The 23,877-nt window shown below is 42.1% G+C and overlaps 1 protein-coding gene across 7 annotated transcripts in view; it reads right to left on the bottom strand.

Annotated features, from left to right (window-relative positions):
- The window catches only part of LOC122548881 (receptor-type tyrosine-protein phosphatase mu), a 903,264-nt gene that overhangs the window by 770,854 nt on the left and 108,533 nt on the right, over positions 1-23,877 (bottom strand). The window lies entirely within an intron of this gene.

The following is a 23,877-nucleotide window of genomic DNA, read 5'->3' as shown; positions in this document are numbered from 1 at the left end:
CATCACACACCTGCTTTATAGATAACTGACAAGCTTGAGGGAGGCAGAGGTCCGCGGAATAGCCTCCGACCTGCTATTTTGGTACTGTATTTATATGGCTGGCTTAGTTCAGTTGCCACTCAACAGCTACCCCCAGGGGCTCTCAGCAACAGTAATGTCAAAGGACAATTCCCTCTTATTCATTCAGAAACAAACGAATGTTCCTTGCACAGGTCTTGTTGCATATGGGCACAGTCTGCTTCAGCATCTGAGGAGTCGTAAACAGTGCTGAACATTTTGCATTCATTGGCAAACATCCTTACTTCTGAGCTGATGACGGAGGAGCTGAGGATGGATGGGTCGGGCACTGGTCTTCAATACACCTCAGTCCATCCCAGTGCAGCGCTACACCAGTGACTGCTGGGAAGGCTGCTGACTTTCATGGAGGAGTTGGTGACTGGCCTTGGAAGTCAATTATGGGCAGCTCAGGCCAAGAAGGCCCAGTTTCAGGCTATAGCATCTCGCTGTGGGGCAGCAGCAGTCTGAATTGACTGGCTAAGAGGGCAATGATGGAGTGGCAGTGGTGCCAGTGCCATCACCCTGAGTGTTGGAGCTACTGCCACTCCCATGCAGTGCTGCCTCATCCATCCCAGCCATCCATTGGAGGATAGATTGGTTGACTGCTGTGATATTCACAAGCCACTGTGAACACTGGAATCCACAACGGTGATGAGAACAGGCTGGCCTTGCCAGGCAACTGCAGCAAGCTTGAATGCGCTATGATAGGTTGAGCTCAGCCCAAGTTCCCACTTAGACTTCGTCTGGAAGCTGCTTGTGTTCCAGTGAAAGCTGAAGTATCAGCCTATAGTGAAAAGGAGGCTCAGAACTCTTTTGCCAAGTTATGACTGAACTCATCCATGCTCCTTGACCCCCACCACAGGTTTGCTGACAGTTTTTCAATAGTTCAACCCAATGTGGTTCTCCTTCGAGTCATCTGCAGTAGAATCTGTGTGATGCCTTGCTCTCCAGAAACTTGTATTTGTGCTGTTCTTGCCTTTTGCATTTTGGCCTTATCCTCTGCAGCTCTGTGCTCCCATTGCATTTTCATTGTATTTCTGGTGAGTCCTCCCAGTCCTGTGCAAATGCAGGATATCTCTCCATCTTTCCATCTCCTCGAGCGCATCATTGGAAACCCAGGTTGACCATATTCCCCCATGTTCCATCATGTGTTCTCATTCCCAGATCAGGTTCAGCTCACAAACCACTCTCAGCTTTTACTTTTTAAAAAGTGCAGTCTAGCTTTAAGCACGGCAGGCCGACTTTAATGAAGACACCTCAATTTGTGGGTGCACCAACTGACCTGTCCATGCATTCTACATCACAGTTAACCCTGAATGCATGCTAATGCATCAAAAGAATATCCAGAATCACACAGTCCACATCTACTTGCTGTACAAGATAGCTTCATTTAAATACTGAACTGATTTTTGTTTGGCACATCCTCATTACCCCCAACAAGTCAAACAAAGTCAACCAAGTTTCATCTGCAGTCTCAGAGAGCTGACAAAGATGTGAGAGTCAGTCCCAACTTGAGCCCAAAATGAATGAGCCTCAGATTTGACAGATTTTACTGCCACTTCCCATGTTTATCCAGCTATGAGTCCCAATTTGTGGATGTCAGAAGAAGATGGGTTCAGACTCAGTCATGAAACTGTACATAATTAAATACTGTATTGACACTTACTGGCAAGCCCCGAATACTGAGGAGATGACAACATCTTGACATGAACGGGGACCTCCAGCAACGAAAGAGAAAGGGTTAGGAAAGAAATGGGAGCGCAGAGTGTTTTTAATTGCCGTCCTCATCTTCACACAAATTGCATTCTTAAATTGAAAAATAAACATAACTTTGTTTGAATTACGACATGCATGTAAATTGCTCTTTATATAAAAGCGTGGAACAAGAATAATTATCCAAACATCTTAAAAGTTTTAAATCTGTTGGAGGTAACAGATTTAAAGCCAATGATTTTTAATGAAAGCCATCCAGAATTTTTATCCTCTGAAATCCTGCAGGATTTCTTTGAAATATGATTGACGAACTTGTGAGATATAAGAAGGTCTCCCTGTGGATATTTTGTTTTACAGACAGACACTCCAGTAGAATTATTGCTGGTTTAGTTGGGCTCATAAGACACTGTGTTGCAAAATCCAATTTTATTGTCAGTTTTTCAGTCACATTATTACACAAAAATAATTTAATATTGATTAGTTGTAGGCTGCTGCAGTCACTAAAGATTTTGTCTACCTTATTAGTCATGCCAAAAGCCCTTAGTTATAAATCGTCACATCTATGAAGCTCCCTAGACATCTGTACACACAATCCAATGTGTCTCACTACCCTAGTAAACTATCAGGTTTTCATCTCCGATACTTAATAGCCAGGATTTAACCCAGAGTATCTTTGCACCACAATCACTATTTTTATTGCATGGTCACTGAGATAAGAAGATTCCATCAATAAATTGCTCCCCTGAGAGCTGTACTCATCTTACCAACTCCAATTGAAAAGGCCCGTGACAAATCAATCGCTCCCTATTTAATGAACTGCTGTATTTAACCTGAATATATTACCTATGATAAAGCCAGACAACCATGCAGTGTATAACATCCACACCATCAGACTGCAAATGCTCTGAACTGCACTACCCACCCGACTCCTGCACTTCATTTTCAGATGTTACCTTTTTGACTCAGTCTCTTTTTCCGTCGTTCATCTGCTTATCCTCAGAGGAACTCTCTGTATAAATGCTTAAATCATCTGCATGACAAAATCATGTCTGGCAGATTGTGTCTGTGCCCAGCTGAAATCTGATACTGCCCCATGCTACAAACCTAACAAAAGGAAATTAACCTCAATTCCGCGTCTGCATCATTTCAAATCTATAAAAGAAAGATATATAAGCAGGTCTATATCCCGCGTTTCTGCCTTCAGTGATGAAGGCATTGGAGAGAGTATAAAATCCTTTCTTGCGAATGTTTTCAGGGTGAAGAACATCCATTATGAAGGTTGACTGGAAAGAGCTTGCATCTGTAGTGGAGAAGGAAGAGCTGGGAAGAGATTTGATAGATGTATTCAAAACATAATCAGGCAGAATCTGGACAGAGTAAACAGAGAGAAAAAGGGAAGAAACTGTGCCCATTAGCGGAAGGTTGGAGAATGAAAGGGTAATTGTTCTGAGAAACAAGGGAGACCTGAGGAGTACCCCTCTCATGCAGCATTTCAGTCCTAGAGATGGAGGTCCAATCAAGGCTTTTAAAGGGAATTGGGTTATTATATGAAAGGGAATTTTTTGCAGGGTTACAGGGTCAGGTCAGGGGAGAGGTGATGGTTGAATCGCTAATTTGTAAAGTCAGTACAGACACTATTGGCCTCCTCTGTGCTGGAAGCATTCTGAGAAAATATTGCAGCTCCTGGAAAGTCTGTGACAAGTTGGAGTTTCATTTCCTGAATTCCCCCTCAAATTCACAGACCAACCAGCAATCACACTGCATCTAAACAGTCTGCAGAAGATAAGGGGGTTGAATGGGTATGACAGAGATCCACATCAGCTTGTGACCCAGTTACTGGCCTGGTCTCCACTCACTTTGTCCAGAAGGTTGGACAGTCTTCGGGCCCTCATTCTTGGTGTCACCCCTCAGGACTGGAGGAAGCAAAATTTCCCTCTCAGAATGTCCCCAGTAAATTGTACATAGACTAATTAACCAGGCTTTGATATATTCCTGGAAGTTACCCGATGTGACCATAACAAGAAGCATCATTAACATTATAAAACATTGAACAAAATTTGACACAGAGCCATACTTGGAGATATTAAAATATTATTTTGGCTGAAGAGGTAGGTTTCAAAAAGTAACTTAAAAGAGGAGTGGGAGATGGAGAGGTTGAGGGAGGAAGTTCCTGATCTTAGGGTTAATGATGGAAACAAAACAAAATCAGGGCTGTGCAAGAGGCCGGGATTTGAAGAGTATGAAGATCTCAGAGGCTTAACACCCCACCTCCAACTTCCCCACCCATCCCCAAAGTCCTGCTACTAGTCACATCAAAAGGTAACAAACAAAGGCAAAATACAGTGAATGCTGGAAATCTAAAACAAATAGGTCTGGCAGCATCTGGTATAGAGAGAAACAGAGTTAATGCTTGAGATCCAATGGGATTCATCCTCAGAGCTTTGGACTCAAAACGTTACCTCTGTTTCTCTCTCCACAGATACTGTCAGACATGCTGAGTTTCTCCAGTCTCCTCTGTTCTGTGTTTGTTTCATAAGGTAACAAATTTTTTGTTCCTTGACTGAATGACTTCATTGTCAGTCAACCCACTCACCCTATCTGTGATATTTTTATATCTCGTCAACGTAAATTTCAGAGAACAAAGATAAAAATAGGCTAATACCTTTATGTTGTTTTATGGTCTATGGTATTGTCTGGGGAGATTAGTCTTTGATTCAAGAAAACTTCTAATGCTTAACTCTAAAAATACATTATAACCAATTCTTTGTGGCCAACAAAATCAGCCAATCCAGCACAGATTGTTATAACATTCAAATCTGCGGGTTAATGTTAGAAGGTGGCATGAGTGTACTCGATGGATTGAAGGGTCTTTTCTGTGCTTTACGACTACACGAATAGCTGAATCTCTCTGGTCTGATGGGGTCAGGACCCACACTGGGTCAGGAGTTAAATAATTGAATCACTGAGGTACTCCTTGGCAATAAAAGCTTGAGCAGGAAGACTTCCTCTGAACACTATATGTGGCAAAGTTACAGACCTTTATCATGGAAATCTTACCTTCACTTACATATGAAATCAAAAAAGATACAACACTTATCAGTTTCCAAGCATCAATGGTTTCTTGTAAACTACTGCAAATCTGATATGCCTTTTTGAGACATGAGTACACAGTCCAGGCTGACACTCCAGTGAGGCACGCTGAGATTGTCAGAGGTGTTGTCTTTCAGATGTGATATTAAACCGGAGCTTCATCTTTCCTCTCTGATGAACATTTTAAAAAATCCTACTGTAAAACCTACCAAGAGATAGGGGGTATGTCACAGCACCCTGGTCATGTCTGGGACTCAACCAACAACTTGTCGGCGGCACGGTGGCGCAGTGGTTAGCACTGTTGCCTCACAGCACCAGAGACCTGGGTTCAATTCCCGCCTCAGGCGACTGACTGTGTGGAGTTTGCACGTTCTCCCTGTGTCTTCATGGTTTCCTCTGAGTGCTCCAGTTTCCTCCCACAGTCCAAAGATGTGCAGGTCAGGTGAATTGACCATGCTAAATTGCCCATAGTGTTAGGTAAGGGGTAAATGTAGGGGTATGGGTGGGTTGCGCTTCGGCGGGGCAGTGTGGACTTGTTGGGCCGAAGGGCCTGTTTCCACACTGTAAGTAATCTAATCTAAAACTTTAGAACAATTTGCAAAATCATTTATCTCTTTTGCTGTTTGTGAGATGCTGTGGTGTGCAAATTGGCAGCTGTATTATCTTAGTTCAAAACAAGGGGGCAGATTTTTAAAGGCGAGAGGGGAAAGATTTTCAAAGGACATGAAGGGGCAACTGTTTTACAAGGAGTGTGGCTCATGTGTGGAATGAACTGCCAGGGGAAGTGGTGGATACAGATACAGTTGCTACATTTAGAAGACATTTGGTTAAATTCATGAATAGGAAAGATTTGGAGGGATATGAGCCAAGCGCAAGCAGGTGAGACTATTTTAGTTTGAGAACATGGAGTGGTTGGACCGATGGACCTGCTCCCATGCTGTATGACTCTTTGACTATGACGAAAACACTGAGTTTATTTCAATAATGCAGAGGAACACAGACCTAAGGCACTCACAGATGAGAGCTAACTACAAAATGCGAATGTGTTTTGACAAATATTATGTGTAATAAAGGATAACAAGAGGAACATTCAAGCAAATTACATATATCAGGCAGCCTTCAACATTACAAATCCCATTCACTGATGGTATTTTACACTTTAACATCACAAGCCCTTGTCAACCTTTCACAAATTATGCTTATTCAATAAATGCCGATTACAATTTTGTTTCCCCAAAGTTTATGACCATGAAATATAAAGCTTATATTGTTAATTCCAGGCAAGATCTGAGACAATGCCGATTATATCTAAAGAGTAGCGTTTGACCAAATTTCACAACGCCCTTAAGAGATTTTTTTTAATTTGACAATGGGATGTAGACATTGCTGGCTAAGAAATGGAGTCACATGTAGACCAGTCTAGATAAGTGCAGCAGATTTCCTTCCTGAAGACATTAAGGAAACAGATCGGTTTTTACAACAATCAATAGTGTTATATGTTCACCATTGGGTTAGCTTTCTAATTCCAGATTTTGTTGTTGATTGAATTTAAAATTTAACATTTGCCATGGTGGGATTCGAATCATTCCTGATGAAGGGTTTTTGCCCGAAAAGTCGATTTTCCTGCTCCTCGGATGCTGCCTGACCTGCTGTGATTTTCCAGCACCACTCTTATCTTGACTCTGATCTCCAGCATCTGCAGTCCTCACTTTCGCCTTTGTTCTAGACTACTAGTCAAGTGACATGACCACTACGTCACTGCCTCCCCTAAATAACCAAGTTTGGATGACTTTACACAAATGAGTAATTGAATATGCTTATTATGTTGAATGTTATGGAAGTAGAAGTTACCATTTAGAGATGTGTTTGCAGGAATATTTTAAATATTTACCAGGTAAAATAAAGTGATGATGATCTTTGTGACCAAAACTGCAAGGACCATTTGGAAAATACAAGTAGTTACAAGACCTAGATAGATAATGTTGGTCTTCAAGAGTTTGCAATTCACAGTTTCGCAGTATGGGTACTATTTCACACTTTGGGAGTCACTGTTGGACATCCTGAGATCATGATAGGACAGAATAAAAATGTACCTTCTTTCATTCTAAGTCTTCCAATATCCATAATTAGATCAGATCAAGGATGGCACCAGTAAAATTAACTGTCTTTTCTCTTCTGCAAAATGTTGCAGCCCTTTTTATGCCTGGTGGTTCTTTTTTGTGACTTTAGATGCTTTTCTTCCCAATGTAGTACGTGTTGAGCCATTATGTTAGATGGGGCATGGACAAATAACCTGTAGCCTCGACCTTATGGTTTGCAATTGAGCCTGTCCTGACAGTGTTTCAATTACTTTTACGCTGCCTCGTACTGCCTCCCAGACATGACTAATCATTTCAGCCACTGTCATTCAATCAACACGACACTAAAACTGATGAGACTAACCTTCTCTCCCAATTCATGGAAGAGCAGTGATTAAAGTTTGATTGTGGTTGCAGGCAGCTCCCATTCTTTTCCCCTAATAGATTTGGCAGAGTGCATGCTCAGCAATACATAAATACCAGCAAATTGAGCAGTATTTTCATAAATGGCATTTTAATTACTTTTACATGGGTATGCAGGGTAAAATTTCAAAATTTGCCGATGAGGCAAATCCGGATATGGTAATAAACCGTGGAAAGGATGGTAACAGACTTTAGGAGGATGTAGATACGTTAATGAAATGTGCGGACACATGGCAGACGAAATTAAATACAGTAAAATGTCACTGACTACATTTTAGTTGGAAGAATGAGGAGAAACAACATAAATTGCATGATAATCTTTCAGAAGGGGTGAAAGATTTCAAAGTGACTTTTGAAATTCTCTGTGTGAAAAGGTTAAATCTTTCCCCTCTCATTTTAAACCTATGCCCTCTAGTTTTCGTCTCCCTCGGGAAAAAAATACTTTAGCTATTCACCCTATCCATGCCCCTCATAATTTTATAAACTTATAGAAGGTCACCCCTCAGCCTCCAAAGTTCCAGGGAAAATAGCCCAGTGTATTCAGCCTCTCCCTATAGCTCAAACCCACAAAACGTAGTGACATCCTTGAAAATCTTTTCTGAACCCGTTCAAATTTAACAACATTTTTCCTACAACAGGAAGACAGAATTAAACGCAGTATTCTAAAACTAGCCTCACCAATGTCTTGTACAACTGCAACAAAACATTCCAACTCCAATACTTAACAAACTGACCAATAAAGACAAGCGAACCAAACACCGTCTTCAACACCAGTCTGTCTGCGACTCCACTTTCAAGGAACTATGCACCCCCACCCCTAGCTCTCTTTATTCTCCAAGGGCCCTACCATTAACTGTATAAGTTCAGGCCTTGTTCATTTTACTAAAATGCAATCGCTCACATTTATCCAAATTAAACTCCACCTCTTCAGCCCATTGGTCCATCTGATCACGACCCTGTTGTACTCTGAGATAACCTTCTTCACTGTCCACTCCATCACCAATTTTGCAAACTTACTCACCGTGCCTCCTATGTTCACATCCAAATCATTTATTTAAGTGATGAAAAGCTGTGGATCCAGCAACAATCCTTAAGGCACAGCACTGCTTGCAGTCCTCCAGTCTGATAAACAACCCTGAACCACCACCCTCTGTCTCCTACCTCCAAGCCAATTTTGTAACCAGTTGGCTAGCTCCCCCTGTGATCTAACCTTGCTAACCAGTCAATCATGCTGAACTTCATCAAAAGCTTTGCTGAAGTCCTGTTATGAAAGACAAAAGCCTCTTCTGATGAGGTGCTTTACCCTTCCTTGCTGATTACTGAACAACACCTTGTATCATTGGACAGAGGATTGACAACAGCACTCTACACCAACCGCAGGTCCCCAGCCATTACACTGGACTACCTCAGAGTACCAGTGGTGTGCATCAATGCATAATACCACAAACATGAATCTGTGTTCACTGACATTCTCAGCAATTCCACTCAAGGGAGCAGTTTTGCTCTCTTCATTCCATCCAGACGCCTTATGAATTTGACCATCTCTATCAAATCTCCTCTCCACTGTCTCTAAAGGGAGCAACCCAACCCCAGCTTCCATCTATCCACGTGACCCAAGTACCAGGTCGCGGGAATCATTCCTACAAAACCTTTTTTGGGATTTTCCTTTCCTCACCTCATAATAACCTGTGTTCATTAATGTATCGATCAGGATATCGGAAAGAAATTCCAATAAATGCTTTAGGTCAAATGTGTGCTGGGATTTTCCACATTCACCTCAGAGAGCAGACAAGGCTCCAGTTTAACATGGTACTGCCAACACTGGTGCATTTTTTCAGCAGTGCACTGGAGTGTCTACCCAGATTTTGTGCTCTTAGGCTCTGGAGTGGGTCTTCAACCTATGAGATCCTACAGTTAGAACTGTAGATATTTTCTAGACTGTTTCGACACACCTCTGGAGGAGATGAGACTTGAACCCAGGCCTCCAGGTCCAGAAGTAGGGAAGATCATCACTGTATCACAGACGCCGTCAAAGGATGCGATGCATAAGTGGATCCAAATGAGACACAGCTAATATTTTGATAAACAGTTCACTATATATTAGAAAATTGCCATTTACAATACTGTAATAACATGGTCAAAATGGAATGTAGCACCAGTTAGCTACTGCTGATTAAGTTTTCAAGCAATATTATATTCAGATAAGATTGCTTTGCTAATAAGAAGTGTCCTTCCATCCTACATCGTCCCTTCTGTAAACTAATGGCATTCCAATTAGTGCTGTCCTGCGGAAATCAATGAATTGCAATCTGAGGGTCCTAAACACAAACACCAGGAATAATTAAACATGAAAACACAACTGAAAGGGATCCCTGCTCCACTGAACTAAATGTTGGCAGGTTAGTCCGAAAGACAACACGCAAGACCACTGGTAATAACTGCTTCCTGTGTTTAATTGACGACGTGGGTCATAATTCAGGCTCAAGTCAGAAAAACAAAGGCTCCATCAAAGAGTTCATTATTCCATGTCAAAGTCATTGTGCTGTTGTTCCAGAAACAACAGTTGATTTTAAGCCGTGTGCCAGAATGTTAAATAAACAACAAGAAGACAGTCTCAAAAACAATTTATAGATAGATTGTTTATTGATGCAAGAAAAGAACAGCATGTTCCAAATAGAATTGGGGATATAATGTTGGGTTATCATTTGTGCATATTGTTTAACTGCAAAATGGAAAAACGCAACTCATCTTGCACAAGATTTGCACAAGACCAAATTTAAAGCAGAGAAGTTTATTAAAGGCATCCTCTGTTTTAATTTTGGATCAGCAATGACAATAGATAATTATACCAGCTCCCACTCAGTGGAAACCTGCTTTGAGGAGCAACAGTTCAAATGGAGATGGGTGACTTGGATGCTTTCTCTCTGTGCTGTTGCAATTTTAAAAGGTTAGTTTTTTGATGGCTTTCAAGCAGTCACCTGGGTTAATTTGCATTAATAGAATCCTGTTGACATCTTAACTTTGAATGTGATGTCACCGTTTTAGACTATGGGGTGGTGGATTTAATACAGAGATGAGGTGGAATCACTTCCCTCAAATCTGTGGAATTCGTGACCTCAGAGAGCGAGATGGAGGCCGGGATGCTGAATACATTTAAGGAGGAGATAGACAGGTGTTTAATTGGTAACAGTTTAAAGATCGATGGGGAAAGTAGAATGGGGGGCTGAGATGAGATTAGCCATGATCGTATTAAGTGGCAGAGCAGGCTTGAGGGGCTGAATGGTTCATATGTTCTTACCTGAGCGATAACAAAGCTGATTCTAAATTCGAACCTGGAAGTGTTTGATCCAACGATAACCTGGTCAGACCACCAAAGTGGTATCGAAAGGCTCATTCTGAACATGGGGTTTTCCTGCCTCCACAGAGAAAGGTTGACACTCCTCGTCCTGCCAGGACTGCCCCATCCACCGCTTTTTCCAAAGCATTGACAAATAACAGAGCTGGAATGGTCTTTCTGACTGAACATTACAACTGTCAGCTGCTGCTGTTCACTGTACTCAGTATCCTCAGTCTTCCCCTGGCCAATTCCCTCACCCAGAGCCTTCAAGTCAGAAGATCCTCAGGGCCATGTAGGGGCCTAATTTCATCCCTAAGATCATCTGCTTCTCCTGGGAATCAGGAGGGTCAGTAGCTTTAGTGGGAATAAGGTCAAGGAAGCAGGAGGTAACCCTTAAGATGAGCTGAGTGCAGAGTGGGCATGAGAGAAAATGGAGAAATGTGTAAGTTCGGGATCAGGGCAGATAAAGGCTGCATTGTTCCAGAATTGCCTCATCCATCTTTAATAAATTCCCTGCAATTTGTTTTTCTTTACGTAAGTGTACACTGTGTTTTAAAACAAAATGCCTAAAGGTAATTAATTCATTCCGTTCATTATGTGAAGAAAGAAAATTAACCAAAATTACGAACTTGACAAGAAAAGTTTAAGAGTAAACAGAGTACTGATTGCAAACAGGATTTTATTCTGAATAGCTCAGAGTAGCATTGGGCTAAAAGAGTTATGGTACAACCATAAGAATCATATAGTACAGCAGAGGCCCTTTAGCCATCGAGTCTGTATTGCCAGAACTGTATGAAATCCAAACGAGCCCCACTTTCTAGAACTGGGTCCGTGGCTTTGAATGTTATGACATTTCAAGCGATCATCCAAGTACTTTTTAAAGACTTTTAAAATCATATTGGATTCAAAATGTTAATTAAGTTTCTCTCTCCCCAGAAACTGCCAGAGTTGCTAAGTTTCTCCAGCTTTCTCTGTGTTTTTTTTCATATTTAATACAGCCTTGCTGAGCCACTTCCAGCATCGGCAGTGTTTTGTTTTTATTCTGTTGTGATCTAATATTACTTTATAATGGAAAAGCGAAGGTATGCGTGTAGCAGTTTGTGAACTTTGCTATAATTTACTGAGTTAAAAGCTTCCTAATACGCCATGTCTAATATATCTAAAAGTGCAGCAGCATTAAAATGGTAAAACCATTTCTCTGCGTTCAAATTCAAATGAGTTTGGAACTGCTCCAAGACCAATAAACAGAAAACAAATTAAATAGACTGCCACAACAGTAAGTAAAATAATTTCAAACCGAAAAAACCCACAATCTGGTGCATATATAATAAATGATAATAGATGCAGGCTAGTAAATTAAAGGCAGAATCCAATTCCAGATCTTGGATGATGCACATTAACTGTTCTCACAAATTACCATGTCATTTGAGCCCGTGGATTAGATTACTATCATGTAATTCACTTATGGCTTCCCTTTAGGTACTCAAGGAGAGTTATGGACATAAAAACTGGATGATTGCAGTAGGATTGTGGTCAAGTAGATCCAGGTGAATATTTCCTTTGCTCCCATTGTAATTATTTGCAATAATTGGAACTGAATCTGTGCAACGTTGCTAAAATGCCCCTTGGAGCATTTGGGACCAGGGAATAGTTTCCCTCATGTCTGCTTCCTGTAAAGTGTGGCACTCCGCAGTTTTCCCCAAAACTATTATGGACTTCCAAGCCATTGAGATATTTGGCAAAAATAAAATGAATTAAAGTTTTGCATTCAAGTAACCATTTGGATTTCAGTTAGCTTTACAGATGACTTTTGAAGGAAGGCTTTGGAGGCTTAGTTGTGAGTAAAATTGGACAAAAACGTGTAATGCTGGCTGTCTAATTAAGCCCACCTCCTCCTATTCCTTAAATTAAAACAAAAGGATGCTGGAGGTTCCGAAACAAACACAGACATTGCTGGCAACGTCTGTGGGAAGAAAGCAGAGTTCACGTTTTGAGTCTGGTCACTCTTCATCAGAACCCATTCCTCTCATTTTTCCCCACCCAGCTGTTTTATATTCTTCATTCACAGGACGAGGACATCACTGACTAGGCATTTATTGCCCTAATTGCCCAGAGGGCAGTTAAGATTCAACCACATTGCTGGAGTCTGTGAGCATGGCAGCTTCCTTCCCTACAGGACATTAGTGAACCAGATGGGTTTTTCCTACAATCGTTTCACGGTCATCATCAAACTCTTAAATCCAGATTTTTATTCAATTCAAATTCCACCTTTTGCCTTGGCGGGATTCAAACCCAGGTCCCCAGAACATTCCCGGGGTGTCTGGATGAACACTGACTCAGTTCTCTGGCTCAGAACACTTTCTCATTGACAGTGAGAAATAGGAGGAGGGTCTTTCAAATGGGAAGAGTTAGTGTAGTTCCCTACAGACTGACTAAAGGCAAATTCGTTTCATAATGAGTCAAATGGATGAAAATCGCCCTAAGGTTTGTTTCCCTCTCAATGGTGAAGCTCGCAGGGCAACAGTTTTGGCATTGCTACCGCTGAATCGCACACTTTCAACACATTCCTATTGACCAGAAACTAAACTGGACTCAACATATAGAGGTACATACATTGGCTAAAAGAGCAGATCAGAGGCTAGGAATCCTGCAGCAGCTAAGTCACCTCCTCAAAAACTGTCCACCATCTCTAAGGCAGGAATGGGATGGAATACTCTCCACTTGCCTGGATAGATGCAGCTCCAACAACACTCAAGAAGCTTGACACCATCCAGGACAAAACGACCAGCTGCATTGACACCACATCCACAAATATTCACTCCCATAACTACTGACACTTATGAGCAGTAATCTCCAAGATACACTGCTGAAATTTGCCAAGGCTCCTTTGAACAGCTTTCAAACTCACAACTACCATCTGGAAGGATAAGAGAAGCAATTACATAGGAATGCCTCACCGCAAGTTTTGCTTCAAGCCACTCGCCATTCTAACTTGGAAAAAATTGCTGTTCCTTCACTGTCACTGGGTCAAAATCCAGCAAAGACCTCCCCAACAGCATCACGGATGTCCCAGCACCAAATGGATTACAGTGGTTCAAGAAGGCAGCTCATCACCACCTTCTCCAGTGCAACTAGGGATAAGCAATAAATGTTGGCTCAGCCAGTGATCCCCACATCCCATGCGTGGACAAAAAAAAAGTCTTTTTGTTTGATGTCTTAAGGGTATCATGATACTGAGATCTCCAGCAAGTTTGGGAGCTGCTTTTACATTTGAGATGAAGGATATCTGCTGTTGTCTGGGGCAGGGACAGAAAGAGAGCCGCAAAAAAAAACTGCAAAGGGTATTCCCTTCACATCAATCGTGCTGAACCTGGCTGGGACAGGGACGGGTGAACCATACCTCTACTAGCTAGTGCAGCGGCCAACGATGAACCATGTGGTCACTCTCTGTTGTCCCTGTAACACCTCTGGGTGCGGTTGTTGAAGATGGAGGGAGCAAAACAGATGCTTGTGGCTAGCAGTGCAAGATGGCCTTTCAATGTGGTATCAGGGCCCTCCAACCAGAACGGTTGTGGTAGGGAAGAGAACTTGGTGCCCGTTTGCTCCAATGAATTGCCGTTAAATTTGTATATGTATATGTAATGAGAGGCAAAGCATGCAACCCTGTGTGACAATTCAACATGTCCACTAACAGAATACCCCGTTTTCACAACCAGTGCCTTACTTGGACTGCAAAATGGAAAATACTGCCATAGGTACCCTGCATCTCGACTCATCAATCATCATGCCATGTGTGCATTGTAACAATTTTGTAAGTTTCAAAGAGATCATCTCTCATTCTCATGATTACAGGCCCAGTTTCCTTAATATCTCCTCATGAAATAATCCCACCATCCCAGTGATTAATCTGGTGAACTTCCACTGTGCTCACTCCATGGCAAGAACATCCTTTCTCTGAAAAGCTGCCCACAATACTCTGTGTGCAGTCTCATTCACCAAGGCTCTATACAATTCCAACAAGCTCTCTTTACTCCTGCATTCAACCTCCTATGAATATTGCACCTTAGCAGCACACCGGCATCCCAGCTACTGTGAAGTCTGCCTCTGTACTGTCTGGTCTCCTTCCTCCTCAATCCACCCACCCTCCCGCATTAGACAGTGAGATTAGAGCTAGTCTGTTAATTGATTAATTTATGAAAAATAGAACAATTTGTGTGCAGTCCTGGTGACCTGGATACGGGGTTATATATATTCTAGGTGGTTTGGTCTCTGTCCAAAATTTCAACCAATCGGGCCAGTCGACACCACCTTGGGGTTCACAGCCCATTGATGCACATCATGATGCTCAAACACTCCAAGGTGCCCTTGATCATCCTCCTCCTCCTTACACTCTCCTTCTCTCCAACTCTTGTTCTTCACCCTCCCCTTCCACTATCTCATCTGAGCACTCCTTAGCAGGTATCCTTCCACTAAGCCCTTATCCGAGATCACTATCAACCAAGCAATAGACTTAAATTGGATGCAACCTCAGAGACAAGAAAGGAAACATGGGAAGTTGGCACAATGGAAGCTGAGGCCCAGCGGCTCCTGTGTGAAGGTGCACTGAAAGCACAGTCTCATTTTTCCCCTAAAATGGGCTGTAACAAATCACTAGCATTGTGGAAGGGCTCTCTTCTGACTACACTTCTCCTGCAATTAGGATTCAGGGGGCAGAATGGCTGCAGTAGTAGAGACAATCTGGGCAATGCAAAGAATGAAAAGCAAGCCTAGCACAGGTAAGTGGAAGACGTTGCCTTCCAAATGCAATTCAATTAGTCAAAATACTCAACTTTAAGCAACACATGCTTTAATTTTACACTCCAGTTAAAATACAGACAAAGTAAAAATCAAAGGAAGAAATTGGCTTAACTCTAACTCTATCAAAATGCTTAATAAAATAATAATATATATTAACTATTAATTGCTTCAAAACAGTAACATCCCATAAACACACCCTTGGCAAAGATAAATTCAGTAAAATAGACTGTCTCATATGCAGTTCTAGCAGCAGAAAGAGATTTTCAGCTTTTAGCTGTAATAAAGTGAGAAATAATAGTTTCCACATCCAGTTCATGACCCCAGCAACTGCTGAAAGCTAAAACGTAAAATTCTGATTCTGTGGGAGCTTGATCCCACCCATTCAGGCTGCTTCTATTGTTCTAATTTTAAAAACAAAATGCCAAAGCCTCAAACATTGTTTATTGGTTTTGAGATAACCACTCAGAAACTCTGTCTCAAGCATTCTTCAATAAAAAAACCTGGACAAAATAAAGCTCTTAAAGCCAGAGAGTGGCTACACGAGTGTGCATTGGAGGCACACCCCTTCCACCCAAAAGCACAGTTTTCCCTTCATCACCCCTTGCTGCCTCTAAAGTAAACCTTCCTGACCCTTTTGCTGAGGCCAGCCTGCCTGAACAATGTTCCTCTGTATTTATCTAATGAAAGACCTCAGCCCAGAAGGGTTCCGACTCATTGTCCCATCCCATCTCAGCTCATCTCAGCTGAGGGAGTGTTAGAAGTGTGACCATTATCCTCAACGTTCTGGACTCACAGAGGAAACCTTATCTCAGGTCTTAGTACAAGGGCAACTCCTGCAGAAAATGCCCGTTGACTGGAGACAGCAGGTGGGCAGCAATATCATTTGTATGATTGACATTCACTGTCAGGGTTCACACTTCCTAACCATCTCTTGAAAGAGATACCAGAGAGCAATCAATATCCATAGAACCAGACCCCAGCACGGACTCAATACCTTCAGGGACTTAGGAGGGAAATAAAAAAATCATTTTTTTTCCAAGACTTGAGTTCATGTAATGATCAAAAGCAGGAAATTTCTCTTGTCGATGATCTTGCAGAAAAGGCTATGTAAAATTATCGACAGGTAGAATTTAAGCACCAAAGGCGATGGGTACACAAAGGCAGGAATTCATGTTTCCTCTCGCCTTTCAGTCAACAGCATTCAAACATTCTTCCTCTTGTTACCTCAGAGTCACTGGGTGTGAAAAACTGCTGCATGGATTGGTAAAAGTCAATATGCAGCTTGTCTTTTACAGAAGTGAAGTGAAGCAATTCTGCTTTTCAGAGAAACATAGACTCAGTAAGGCTTAGCACAGCACAATGATATTCTATTGAGAGAAGTTTTTATTTAATATCCACATTCCCAACTGAAGCCCAGAACACCCTAGCCATGTTTCCTTCCACCCTTCTTAACTGCTAATGGTGGCTGAATGGTTTTCCAAACCATGTGCCCAGAATAAAAGGGAATTGAGATTATTGTGTGTTTTTAATCCAGTAAAGTTTGCAAATGGTTGTTAGGTGAGGTGAGAGACCAACATGAGAGCTGAATAGAGAATGTCAATGCCTGACCAACAGTTACCTTTTGCAATATGGTCTCCGTGCAGTCACTTGGCTGTAAAACCTAAGGTGAGACTGAAACTCATATTTTTACACCCTATCTTTTTGCGTCTGCTGATAGCCCTAAAATCAGCCGACATCGCTGAAGGAGAATATAACACAATTGTCCTACTGTGTCCAGGGATGTGTAGTTAGGTGGATTAGCCATGGGAAATGCAGGGTTACAAGGATGGGGATAGGAGGGTGGGTCGGGTGGGATGCTCTTCAGAGGGTGGGCAGGGTCTTGATGGGTCAAATGGCCTGCTTCTACAGGAATTCTATGATTCTGTGAGGGAATCTCATTCCCTTTAATGTCAGCAATGACATACAGACATTGGTTTTGCCATTAAGTCATGGTGGCTCAATGGTTAGCCATTGGTTAGCAGCAGGGACCCAGGTTCGATTCTAGCCTCGGGTGACTGTCTGTGCGGAGTTTACACATTTTCCCCATGTCTGTGCGGGTTTCCTCCGGGTGCTCCGGTTTCCTCCCACAATCCAAAGATGTGCAGGTTAGGTGAGTTGGCCATGCTAAATTGCCCATAGTGTTCAGGGATGTGTAGATTAGATGCATTAGTCAGGGGTAAATCCAGGATAATAGGATAGGGGAATGGGTTTGGGCGGGTAACTCTTCAGTGGGTCGGTATGGACTTGTTGGGCCGTACGGCTTGTTTCCACACTGTAGGGATTCTATTTTTAAAAAGTCAGAAAGCCACGGTTTCACAAAAATCAAGTTTTTTGTGGTAGCCCCCTGTGTGTTGATAGTAGAGGCTTCTGCAAAAGTGCTGCCATTGAATGTCAAGTGGCAATGGTTAGTTTTTCCCTTGTTGGAGATGGCCATTGACTGGCACTTGTGGCATGAATATTAGTTGCCACTTGTCAACCCCAACACTAGAGCATTTTTTAAAATTCCTTCCGGGGATGTAATCATTCTTGGCTCGGCCAGCAAATATTGCCTATCCCTAGTTGCCCTTGAGAAGGTAGTGGTGAACTGCTGCAGTCCATGTGTTGCAGGTAGACGCATAACGTCATTAGGGAAGGAATTCCAGGATATTGACCCAATGATTGTGAAGGTATGGTGATATATTTTCAAAGGGAATGGTGAGTGGCTTGGAGGGGGGGCTTACAGGGGGTAGTGTTCCCACGTACCTGCTGCCCCTGTCCTTTTAGAAAGTAATGGCTGTCAGTATGGAAGGTGTTGCCGAAGGAGCCTTGGTGAATTTCTGCAATGCATCTTGTACACAGTACACAGTTATAAGTGAGCATCGGTGGTGGAGGGAGTGAATGTTGGTGGGTGTGGTGCTAATCAAGCAGGCTGCTTTCTCCTGGATGGTGTCAAGCTTTGTGAGTCTTGCTGGAGCTGCATTCCTCCAGGCAAGTGGGGAGTATTCCATCAAACTCCTGACTTGTACCGTGTAGATGGCGAACAAGCTTTGGGGAAGTGGGTTGCTGACTGCAGAATTCCTAGTCTCTTGTACCCACTGCAAATATATGGCTGCTCTAAATCAAGTTTCTGGTTTCAGTTTTTCATGGTAGCCCCCAGCGTGTTGATAGTAGAGGCCTCTGCAAAAGTGCTGCCATTGAATGTCAAATGGCAATGGTTAGTTTTTTCCCTTGTTGGAGATGGCCATTGACTGGCACTTGTGGCATGAATATTATTTGCCACTTGTCAACCCCAACCTGAGGACAGGTATTTCTGGCTAAGGAGGAGCCCAGTCTGTCCCTGCTTTCCATCCCAGTCAACAAAAATCTCACTACACCGATCCATTTTCCATGCTCTTGGTCTGTAACACTGGAAGCTATGACAAAACAAGGAAATGTCATAATACTGCTTCGATGTCATGAGAGTGCATTACCTAATACTTCTCTGCATTTAATTCTATTAGCCATTGTTCTGCCCACCTAACCAGTCCATTGATTCCCTCCAGCAATTTACATTTATGTTCCTCACTATTCACCACATTTTCATGTCATCAGCAAACTTCCTACATTTAAGTCCAAATGATTAAAGTATCCATATTTAAATATGCAACTGATTAATTGATGCAAAGGCCCCAGCATTAAGGACTGCAGAAACCTCATGAGAAATAGACATCCAATCATAGAAACATGCCTTTACCATCACACTCTGCTTTCCACCTCTCAACCACCGTGCCACTTTGCCTTAGATCCCTTGCTCTCTTACTTTCTCGACCAGTCATCCATGAGGGACATTAGAAAAGAATTGCTAAAGTTCAGTGTAGATGACATCAAATGTAATACTCTCTTCAACATTCCTAACTACCTCTGCAAAAAAAGTTCAATCAACGTTGTCAAACATGAACTTAGCAAATCCATATTTTGCTAAATTTGGACATACCCTCAGTGTATGAGGAGGCACTAATGGTGCTGAATGTAGTGCAGTCATCAACAAAAATTGCGCTTCTGACCTTATGATAGAGAGAAGGTCACTGATGAAGTAGTTGAAGATGGCTGGTTCTAAGATATTATTCTGAGGTAGTCTTGTGGACATAATGTAGGCTGACTGAAGGAGTGCAGTACTGTCACATGAGATGGTTTAGACACCCTACTGGTGATGATTAGTGAAATGGCAATAAATCCCTTTTTTTCTCTTTGGCTATGCATTCCCCATTCTGTTGGAAAGAATGATCAAAGAAAAGCTTCCTGCATTTGTTTACAATGCTGCGGTAGCCAGAAGAAAGGTCACTATTACCTGTCCTTATTCTCCCTCTTAGCTTACCCAATTACTTGAAGATTAATCATTGTTCATAAAACAGCATTGTACCATTTCTGAGTGACATGCCGTAGAGTTATATAAATAGCGTTGCATATGATTTAGGGTTAATTTCTCAGAAGTCTCTTTATCTCATTGTCTATTCTATTTAATATGTTCTCTTTTAATAGTTCAATCGTCAACTTGCTCATGAAATGCGCAGTCTGATTCCTTCCCCAAAGATATTGTGATTAGCAGTGTCTGAGGAACTATTCTACTTATGGGTCAGCACTTTCACAGGAAAATTATCTGAGTAAGACAGATGTCAGAAATAGGGGCATATGCAGGAAGACAGATGGTTATATTGACAAATAACATAGTTAGATTGACATCATAACCCACAACAGGAAACTCTTAGTTATTAACTTTGAAGATGTTTATAAATAGCACTTGGGTCATGTGACCTCTTGGATTTGTTTTTGATCACCTGAAGGGTTGAAGATTTTTTTTTCTTAAATTTCTCTTATTAAAACTGTACAATGGCTACAGTACGCAGGAGGTCATTTGGCCCCTTGTCGCTGTCTCAGCTCTCCAAAAGGACAACTCAGCGAGTTTCATTCATCCACTCTTTCCACACAGCCCTCCAATTTTTCCTACTTGTGAGTATGTCCAGAAGCCTGGATTGAGTCGGCAACCATCTCAAGCCATTTATTCTAGATCCTGACTGCTCGCTGCACTAATTGCATTTAGCTCATGTTGTAATTGTTTCTGTCTCAAATCAGCTTAAATCAGTGTCCTCTCTTACTCAAACCTATTTTCAATTGGATTGGTTACTCACTCTATTTGATTTGTCCAGACCCCTCACAATTTTGAACACATCTATCAAATGGCCTGTTAATTTTCTCTTCTCTACACAACAATGTTCCCTTTTAGCTGCTTAGCCATTCAGGGGTGTCCACACACGGTCAGGGTGTGGGAGTATTGACTTCTGGTTTTAGAATTCGCTGCAATGTGTGGACCTCGCAGTTCCACACAGCAGCAGGAAAATGTAGAGGGAACATAACAAGCAAGAACAGTGCATGCTTCACCATTCTATTCATGGAGCTACACTTGTTTGTTCCCTGAAACCAATGCAGTCATCATTTCTGCAGCCTCCCTAAGGCTTTATTGTCCTTCCATGCTTGCAGTGCCTGGAACTGGACACGACTTAGATTAGATTATTTACAGTGTGGAAACAGGTCCTTCGGCCCAACAAGTCCACACTAACCCTCCGAAGAGCAACCCGCCCAGACTCATTCCCTGACATTTACCCCTTCACCTGACACTACGGGCAATTTAGCATGGCCAATTCACCTAACCTACACATTTTTGGACTGTGGGAGGAAACCGGAGCACCCGGAGGAAACCCACGCAGACACGGGGAGAATGTGCAAACTCCACACAGACAGTTACCCGAGGCAGGAATTGAACCCAGGTCTCTGGCGCTGTGAGGCAGCAGTGCTAACCACTGTGCCACCGTGCCGCTCATCATTTCAACTTGGCTAAGTTCGGTACGCACGGGGATGGCCTCAACCAGGACTTGGACCGAAGGGTCTGTTTCCATGCTGTACATCTCTATGACTCTATGACACTATGTCACACTACAGGAGACCCCATTGCACTATATACACACATACACATACACAAACATACAGACACTCCTGCACACACAGACACTCCTACACTCATACCCACACTCCTACAGTCACACACACTCTCCTACAAATCCATATACTCACCCAGACTGTCTCTCACACGCTCATACATTCACTCCCACACTCACACATGCACCCTCTCACAGACTTAAACACTTTACACTCACACTCACACTCCTCAAGAAGGGCTCATGCCCGAAACATCGATTCTCCTGCTCCTTGGATGTCGCCTGACCTGCTGCGCTTTTCCAGCAACACATTTTCAACTCACACTCACACATATACATACATTTTCCCACAGACACTCATAACCGCTCCCACCACCCCCGCACACCCCCCCCCCCCCCCCCCCACAAACACAGACATAAACATATAAGTTTGTGGGATGAATTTGCACTTGCAGAATTACATTTTATTTTGCTCAAAAACTGCATGAATCCATGTAAGATTCTGTAAGTCCATTTTTTAGATGAGCATCAGTCTGACCATTGTGGCACAGACAACCTCACACAGGGCACCTCACACCTTCAATGCATCATCTGGGCCAACATGACACTAATTGTTAAAGTTCACTTGAGAACGTGACTTTTAAAAAAGTTTTGCGATTTGCATATGAAAGAATTGAAACCAAAATGTTCATTGTTAAAGATGAGAGACTTAACAAACAATCCAGGTCTTTTCCAATATATATAATTTCAATTGCACCACACTGTAAACTTTAGCAATAAATTCTGTGTCTTGCGATCTTATGCTCCACAACCATCTGATGAAGGAGCAGCGCTCCGAAAGCTGCTGCTCCCAAATAAACCTGTCGGACTATAACCTAGTGTTGTGTGATTTTTAATTTAACTCACTAATATTTGCCACTTGCTCTGAAAGATGTGCAATGAGAACAAAGAGATCCTCAATTCCTCAAATAACAACATTCTGGGCGCATGCTGCAGACTTAATGGATGGAAAATTAGCTTGGCAAGCAAAATAATCAGCCACATCAGATGGGCTGGCACCAGCACAAATTAATCATCCCTGAGGAGTCCGAAAGGTTATAGGTCATGCCAGAAGAAATATAGGATAATCTCTCTTCTAACAACCAGGCAGTCATTTTTGGTTGGGCTAACAGCTCTCCAGTGAGGAACTGTTACTCTTACTGTCAATAATTGACATTAAGCAGGGATGAAAGTTCTTCGCAAAATGATAAATTAATTCTAGTCACATAATCTGAAATGCAGAAATCAATGTTGTAGCATAGAGTCTGGTCCCTCAGCCCAACCAGCCTGTGTGTTGGTATTCACTCTTCAAGCTGGCAAACTATTCTAATCATATTTTCCCATCCTGTTCCTTATATTGTCAACCAGTTATTCCCTCAGCCATCTGTACAATGTAATCTTGAATATTACCATCTTGCTGCACCAGCCACCAACTCTGAATGAGATCTGCAAAGTCTGACAACTCTCTGTCTTCTGTTGAAAACCTCTTTGGCATGAAGAAAACTGAGAGAAGACTTGGTAGAGGTCTTCAAACTCATGAGCGGTCTGGATAGAGTAGATAAAGAGAAGCTGTTTACGCTCAATAAAGACAAAGGAAATGAAATGGCATGGATTCAAAGTGATCTGCAAAAGAAGGAGGGGTGATTTGAGAAAAACCTTTTGCAAACAGGGAGTAGTTAAGGTATGGACTGCACTGCCTGGAAATGTGGTGGAGACAGGTTCCATTGAAACAATCAATAGTACATTGGATGAGTGTTTGGGAAGAATCGTATCAGGAATATGGGGGAAAAGCCAAGAGATTGGTGTTAAGTAACAGAACAGGTAGAGGCACGATGGCCCGAATGGCTTTTTCTGTGACAATTCTATGATTCTGTGAGAACAGTGGTTCACCAGAAAATAAGGAAGATTTAAGGGGTTTGATTATGAGCACTGGTTACATAAATGCTGTATACGTTACCAGCCTATGTATAAACAGATGTTTAAAACAATAAATGGAATTGATTGAGTAACTGGAGAGCTGGAGAATTCCACATCAAAGATGGCTGAATTGCAAAACCACAATTAGACTACACCACAGTAAAATTCAAGTGCACTTTTTTCAAACAAGAGGTCACAAACATCCATAGCTTTCTTCCAATAAAGTCCTTGGATCCCTCCTCAATTGATATTTTCAAGTCTAAGATTAATATATTTTTATTAAAGGGATGGGGATCAAAGGCAAGGAAACAGAATTGTGGTACAAATCAGTCATGTTTTAATAGAATAACTCAAGAATCTCAAGGGTCTGAGTGGACTCTTTCTGTTTCTATGGCTACTATCTTTGCTTATTATGCTATATTTTCTGCCCTCTTTACCA

The sequence above is a fragment of the Chiloscyllium plagiosum genome, unplaced genomic scaffold, assembly GCF_037043375.1.
Source record: "Chiloscyllium plagiosum isolate Xiang-an unplaced genomic scaffold, Cpla_swu_hap1 HiC_scaffold_4, whole genome shotgun sequence".
Lineage (NCBI taxonomy): Eukaryota > Metazoa > Chordata > Chondrichthyes > Orectolobiformes > Hemiscylliidae > Chiloscyllium > Chiloscyllium plagiosum.
This window is presented reverse-complemented; position numbering and strand designations above follow the sequence as displayed.